This window comes from Neomonachus schauinslandi, chromosome 3 (genome assembly GCF_002201575.2).
Source record: "Neomonachus schauinslandi chromosome 3, ASM220157v2, whole genome shotgun sequence".
Classification (NCBI taxonomy): Eukaryota; Metazoa; Chordata; class Mammalia; order Carnivora; family Phocidae; genus Neomonachus; species Neomonachus schauinslandi.
This window is the reverse complement of record NC_058405.1, coordinates 93,671,682-93,679,546: the sequence shown is the minus strand read 5'-3', so window position 1 is coordinate 93,679,546 and position 7,865 is coordinate 93,671,682.

The window sequence follows — 7,865 nt, the reverse complement described above, 5'->3', positions numbered from 1 at the left end:
TTCCTTTTATTGAAGTTCTGGAAAGCGAATGCTTGAAAACTGAAACTATAGATTCTACAAAAGCACAGGAAAACAATTAAAATTAGCTAGCCAGAATCCTGCTAATACTTGTGTTATAAAGTTTATTTGTTTGCACTGAGCTATTTTACTTTAATCAAGGGCACTGGAACCTCTTAGTGGTGCATACATTCACACATCTTGTATTTTCTAGGTGTAATCCAGACTTGGTCATTATTAAATAGCTCTCCAATCATCTTGGCTCACTTGCCTGCCCAGTGAAATACAGTTGGCCCTTGAACAACGTGGGAGTAGGGGCGCTGACCCCTGCACAGTCCAAAATCTGTGTGTAACTTTTGACTCCCCCAAAACTTAACTACTCATAGCCTTACTGGTAACATAGTCGATTGCCACATATTTTGTGTGTGTATTGTATATTGTGTTCGCATAATAAAGAGGGAGAAAAGAAAATGTTCTTAAGAAAATCATAAGGAAGAGAAAATACATTTACAGTACTGTACCACATCTATCGAAAAGAAATCCACATATAAGTGGACCTGTGCGGTTCAAACCCATGTTGTTCAAAGGTCAACTGTGTGTTCTTTGTAAGGTAATTCTTTCAGTGATGGTCTGTGTGTAGTAGAGTCCTAGCTTTGCATGTCTGGAAGAATCTGCTTCATTCTCCCAGAACAGTTTAGCAGGCCTTAGATTTCTAGGTTCATAGTTCCCACCCACCCCCCGCCCCCTGCTCCCATTATGTTGAAGACTTTTAACTCATTGTTTATGCCATCTAATGTTGCAGATGGTAAATCTGCTATTAGTGTGATTTTTCTTTCCTTTGTAGGTCATCTTGTTTTTTCTCTCCAGGAGCTTTTACACAGTATTTTCTTTATCTTCATCATTACTCAGTTTCAGTTTGACTTGTTTAGCTTTAGATTTGTTTTTACTTTTCTTGCTTGGTAATCAATATGCACTTTATTCTGTGTGCTCACGTCTTCAATTCTGGGAAAATTTTCAAGTTGGCTGCATTTTGGAATCATATGGGAACTTGTAAAAGTATGCTGATGCCGGGTTCCCACCCCCGGAGACTCTAAAATAATTGGCCTGGGGTGTGCCCTGAACATGAGGATTTTCATAAATTCCCCAGGCGGTTTTAATGTGCAGCCCAGATTGCCAGTCATTGGTGTAGACGCGTATAAGATGAGGGGAATGTTCGAGGTGAGAGAGAGATCCTAACTTTGGGAACGAAAGGTGAGGGACACATTGAGATACATGTTGGACTAAGTCATCTGAACTTGATGACTTGAGTGTGAAGGGTGAGGAAGAGAAGTGTGACTTAACATTTCTTTCTTGGAAAACTAGGTAGATGGTATTCCCATAAACCAGAGAGGAATGCAGAGAAGCAAGTGAGCAGGTAAAGTTAATGAGTTTGATCAGTTGGGGTAGAGCTATGTCCGGGACATCTGGTAAAGATGCATCATAAGCAATTGGACATTTGAGTCTGGGGTATTAGATGTAAATGAGGGAGCTTGTCGTTGTCATGTGTACATGATCTTGGAAGCTGTGGAGGTGGATGAGATCCCCAAGGAGCATGTTACAGCAAATGGAGACGAGATCTGAGGCCTACTGGCGTGTTGGCAGAAGAGCCGGTGAAGGAGGTGGAGGGGGTGTGGTCAGAAGTGGGAGGAGAAATAGAAGAGTGATGTGCTTGAAACCAGAGCCACTTTGTGGCAGAGGGGAGCTGGTAGTATGGAGTGCAGTTGGAAGGAATTACTAACCTTAGAGATAAGGGAGATGTGTCTGATTGTTTTATGTTGAAAAATGCTTTTCCTAACCTACTTTAGCTTAACATTTAAAATATTTCATTGTATACCAATAGCTTACAAAATATATTTGGGACAAGTCTGATCATATACTAAGTCATATATTACGAGTGAGGGGAGCTGGGGTTAGCTAGAGAACTTTGAGGGAATGGTGGAGATTTGGACAGCCTCTACAGGGACTGACTAGAGATGAAGAAAGAATTTCTAGAACATTTTGAGGCCTTCAAGGACTCAGGTGAGGCTCAAGATGAGATTCTTGCAGTGGAGCCAATCAACATGGATGTGCCATGTCTTGGGGGCCAGAGAGGGCCTCAGTAGCCCAGGAGTTTAGGGCAATTGTGATGGGATAGATTGATTCTCATTGGGAATTTATCGGAAGACATGGCACAAAGGCTATGTGAAAAATGAATGGAGCCTCCTAAAGAAAGATCAAGGGATCTTTTATCATGGGATCCAGGCAAATTGGGGAAGGAAGTTGAATCAACAGTGCTGACTTAACAGTGTGAAAGAATGAGGTGAGCTAAAAGGACTGCATGCCCTGAGGTAAAAAACCCTTTTTCACAAGAAGGGTGAAGGCTTGGGGTTTGTAGTCAGGAATTTAGTGGAACATTTCCAGATCGTGAGGTCCAAGGTGTGATCTAAACAGCTTTGTCTACATAGTTCACCGAAGTGGGTGGAGATGCACAGCAGTGGAGTGGAGACCCAAGGCCTGGGTGCCCAGCTGTTAACGGCAGTATTGGTGTTACCTGGAAGGACCTCAGAGGTCAGGTGGAAAGGCTGGTCTTACCTGAAGTCCTCCCAACCATTTGAATGAAATACTTATCCAGATGCCTTGATTGGATTGGGATTTAAATAGAGTCCTTTCTCCCTTTTTTTATTTATTTATTTTTAGGTGTTTTTTTTTTTTTTTTATCATCTGAAATTTCACCACAGGTTGTGTAGGAGGATTTCTTTTTCTACTAATCCTATTCAGTCAGAGACATTTCCTCTTTACTTCAGGCCTTTTTTTGGGGCGGTGGGGGTGTGGATTGTTCTTATTATTTCTTTGTTCTCTGTTTTTCTTCTCTTTCCTTCTCAAATTCCTATATTCAGAAGATCTTTGACCTTTTGTTTCTGTTTTCTATATATCCCTTAGCTTTTCTCTGTTGTGCTATACTCTAGAAGAATTACTTAACTGGATCTTCCAGCTCTGTGTCCACTCAGCATTCAACTGTCACTGGGTTTTTAATTTCAGTGATCACACTTTGAATTTCCAAGATCTTTATTTTATTTTATTTTTTTGTGGAAGTGTGTCGTCATTCTTGTATTTTCTGGGGATATTAATTATTCTACTTTTTTAAAGTTCTGAACTTTTCAGCCTGTACCAGCCTGTCTGTGGATGTGAGTGCTCCCTTGTTGGCCTTGGGTGCACTGCTGTGCTTCTATGAACTTAGTCCTCACTCTTACCACTTTCACCTGGGGCAGATACTGTGTTGTCTCTGTCCGGTCCAAGATGGGGGAGAAGAAGCGTAGAGTCGGCCAAATGGCTGTTTCCACAAGAGCCTGCTTGAACCCATCAGGTCGGTTGGGTATTTTCATCTCTGAGAGTCAGCTACCTCTGACCAGAATGTCTCTGGTTTCATTTTTAGCAAGTCCCCTCCCTCAGGGTCTTTGAGCTGTCGTTTCTCTCCATCTATCTGCTGTCAATTGTTTTCTTGCTTTCAGGAGTTCCTTATAGTGTCTGGCCCATGGAGGATACGTCTTATTTGGCAGTATAGTTGTGGATTCCTTTTCTTTTTAATTTTTTGTTGTTGTTTCTAGGAATCTAGGATAGGAGAGAGAAGCTACAGCTTAAGTGGTCTGTCTCCCTGATTCAACTTTCTCCACTCCTTTTTTTATACCATGAAATCATGCCATCTGCCTGTTCCTTTGTCTTTATGTTTCAAAAACTCAGTTTAGTTAGGAGCTGAGATAAATAGGTTAAGTCAGTGGCTTCTTGTTTGGCCTCAATAAAAATAAAAATTGAGATATTGAGATTATTTTTTCTCTCGAGATACATTTAGTTTGTTGAGTTCATTGTGCCAGGGGGTTAAGTATACTAGTATCTGTTCCTTTATGCCTCCCTTCTTTTTACCACTGTTGAAATCTGTGAAGCCTGTCAGCTTTCTTTGTGATTTACAAGACAGACTTTTCCAGGGTACATCAACTGTTCTGAAGACAATGTTGTTAAGTATCAGATTTGGCAGATCAGATAGAGAATGATGTGCCTGGGAAAGAATGGGCTATTGATGAGCCTCGTGTCCAAACTGATTGCCATATATGGGCAATTTTTCCCTTTCACCGTTTCCCTGGCTGCGGACTCGGTGAGGATTTCATGAACAAGGGGCAGTTTTGATTCCAAATCGAAACCGTGCTCTGGTGCAACTGCGTCCTTCTGTTCTGCTTTCATGGCAGGATTTGCAACTGCTAATCTTCCCGTGGCTTCCCCAAGGTGGGCTTTAAAAGTAATGAGCCCTTAGGAAGTATACTGCCATTTAAAAATAATCCTTTTTTATTACTGCTTGCTCTGACAACAATAAATTCACTCCGCACTACTGTGTCTGCGTACGATTGTTGTGTTTGCAAGATTTGTCTCTTTCTTAGAAAAACACTTTTTAAGGAAACTTGTACAGAATGTGATCATGGACTGATTTCATTGTGATGAGCAATTGAGGAGACAAAGGAAAGCAAAAACCCAAGTGCTGAATCTGTTTGTTTTAGAAGAAAAGTTTCTAAAATGCATTCCCTGGGAATTTCTGCCACTGAATGAAACTCATTTCTATTCCCTTTATAGTCATCACATGTCACTCCTAGATCTTGTGGGAATGTCTACCCAACCAAAGTATGACAGTAGCAGTTCTTTTTTGAAAAAAAACCTTCCTGCGTTTACAAAAGCCTGAGATTTTCCAGCAGGACATTATAGAAAGACAAAGTGCTCCCCCATCATTTTAGGATCAGCTGGGCGCAGCTGCTGTGTGGAGTCTCTGCATATTGGCTTGGGGAGCCCGTAGACTGACACTCTGAAGATGAAGCTTAAAGATGTTTGTAAAGACAAACCTTTGTGGAATTTCTGTGCCTCACACCTAGTGCGCGTCAGTGTCTCGCCTGCCTAAGAGAAAGCAGGTGAAGCACATCTTTCCAGAATGTATGTGAAATTCATAATAAGGTTGAGTCAGGTTCAGCTTTTTTTTTTTTTCTCCAGAAAGAATAAATCTGTGCTCCTTAAATGTTTGATAGTATTAGTTCTGGTTCTGGCTCCACCTAACTGTAACGGGGCTGGGATGTGTAAGAATCTGTAAGAGTAAGAACATGGTGTTAACCCGCTGTCCCCGGAGGACAGAAGAACCACAGACGGGTGATCACTGGTAGTGTCCCCCACGGTTGGTGTAAAGCGTTTTCTGGCACTCTCCGCCCGCTAGCGTGTTTTCTGTCCTAAGTGATTCATAGGGAGCACAACTAGGAGAAAATAAAAGACTTTTTTTTGGTGGTAAAATTAAAATTATAGTCTTTAAAATACATAACATATAAACTTAGCATCCAAGTTCTAGAATGGTGGGAAAGAAGGAAGGGCCTCACCTTTGCCTTTTTCTGTCATCTAAAAGAAGAAGTGACCAGGGCTGGGGGGTGGGGGCAGCGCCTGGGTGGCTCAGTTGGCTCAGGGCCTGCCTTCAGCTCAGGTCGCGATCCTGGGATCCCGGAATCGAGTCCTGCATCGGGCTCCCTGCTCAGTGGCGAGTCTGCTTCTCCCTCTCCCCCTGCCCCTCTCCCCCCCAACTCTCTGCTCTCTCTCTCAAATAAATAAATAAATCTAAAAAAGAAGAAGTAGAAGTGAGGGGAAGGAAATGAATCGGGTGTTTGCATTGTGCCTCCTGTGACCATCCCTACCACGCCCTTCCAGATACGGACTGTGTTAAACCTGCCAACGTCCGTGTTCTGAAAGGCTGAGCAGGATTTCAAACTCTGGTCTGACTTGGCTCTAGGACCAAGGATCCTCCTCCTCACCACAGGGCGCTGGCCCTGCCAGGCCCTGCCAGGCCCTACAAGTGGTTTCCCATAAGTAGTTTCAACAGATTTCTCTGGCCATCCCTTAGAGTGAGTGACTTGGAGGCATTTCTGACTCGGATGCAGCCTCCATTTCACAGAAGCAGCTTATGGTTAATCCACTACTCCACTCTGGAACCTGGCTTATTTTAGAAAGCTAATGTAAGTATTCTGAGAGAGCCTAACGGCTTCAGCTCTCCATGAATGCCTAGACATGGACCTTGAACCTCTCTTGATAATAGATGTTCTACCGCAGCCTCCTCAGGCGCAGTCCCATGTGAAAGTCTGACAGACTAGAAAAGGGGATACAATTTTTTTTAACAGGTTTTGACTTCTGACCTTTTAAAAAGTTCAGTCTGGGAGACGGCTGTGTGAATTATTAATGCTGGGTGGTATTGTTTTTGATGTGCCCCATAATACATGAGTCCTGGCCTTGGGGCATCTGTGCAAATGCGGGGGGCGGGGTTGTATAGACGGATGTTCTGTAAGAGTAAGAACATGGTGTTAACGCGCTGGCCAGGAAAGGCCTCTGAAGGGTGGGGACACAGGTACTGATGAGGTGTGAAGGAAGGGTCAAACTCAGCTTGAGAAGGGGAGGGCATTTCTTGGTGGCGTGGGATGGACAGGAAAACAACATGGGCAGACAGGTGAATGTACTCTGGAGAATCCAAAGTCAAGTCTGGAAGTAGTGAAGATGGCAGGTAGAGGAAGTGGTGGGAGGTAGGACATCAAACATGGGGACTGACTTCTCTTTGAGGGTTTAAATGACTCCCGTAAAGCCTGCAAGCCTGGCATGCTTCTTGGGAAGAGTCCACAGCTGCCTGTGGGGGTTATTCCAGAAGGCTTACAAGTTGAGACTGCCCCATCTGCCACAGTTCATAGCATCCCCATTATTTATCAAGTCACCATCATGATCAGACTTTTCTTGAAAAAAAATGTTCTGAGGCTAATTCAGGTATGATCCTGAGGTTTGGTAGAGTGTATCAGGGAAAGAGCCAGCCTTGGAATCCGACAAACCCAGGCTTGAACACCCCATGAGTTCCTTATAGACTGGGACCCGGGGCTAGTCCCCCAAGCTTTCTAAACCTCAGTTTCCTCGTCTATGAAATGGAGATACACTATCATCTTCTTTTGAGGCCTCTGAACATCAAATGCAATAATATGTAATGTAAACAGGGATCCAGTTAAATATTTGTTCCTCTCCTTTTTCTTCTTGTTCCCACTTCAAAGTATGGGTACTGAGCCAGCACGTTAGCATTTCCCTTGCATTAAGATACTCTCCTAATGTTTCTGTCGAAATGAAAGCATACACAAATCCACTATGCCAACCAACCACCATCCACAGACTCACTTGTCAGGTTCCTTTCAGGGACCAGGTTCCTAAGGAAGTAGGGCAGGGAAGTGGCTTGTTGTGATTATACTGAGTAATTGATTGTTGGGCTGGAGCCTTGGCCAGGTTAGGCTGGGGAGTGTCATCCACGGAGAGAAGCTCAGAGAAGGTGTCACAGGACGGCATGAGGCCACCAGCGGGAAGGAAGGATGTGGGAAATAGGAGATAGGTTTTGTCAGCATCTTATTTTTGCCTAGGGATGATGGCTCTGTCCTCATACTTTTCAGTGTCACCACTGTGAGACTGCAGTTTCCCCAAGAAGGAGTTACATTTTAATTAGCCATAGGTCCCCGATTTCTGATATATCAGTCCTTTTCCCCGGGCCTCCTTGTTTCCAGTTTTTTGCTCATGTCCACCACTTGCTACTCCTTTTATGTGTATCAGAAGGAAACCACCAAGCAGCCTGGAAATCCTATTACCAGACCTCCAGATATTAATTGTCGAGTTCTCCCCCACGGTTACACAAGTGCTGAAAAAGTGGTTCTCTTTCAACAGTGTCTTATCAAAACGCCAGGCACAGTTTGTTTTTGACATTTGCTGCTACTGTTAAATAATAGTCTTGCTTCTGTCATAGCTAATGTTGACTTGAAGGCATT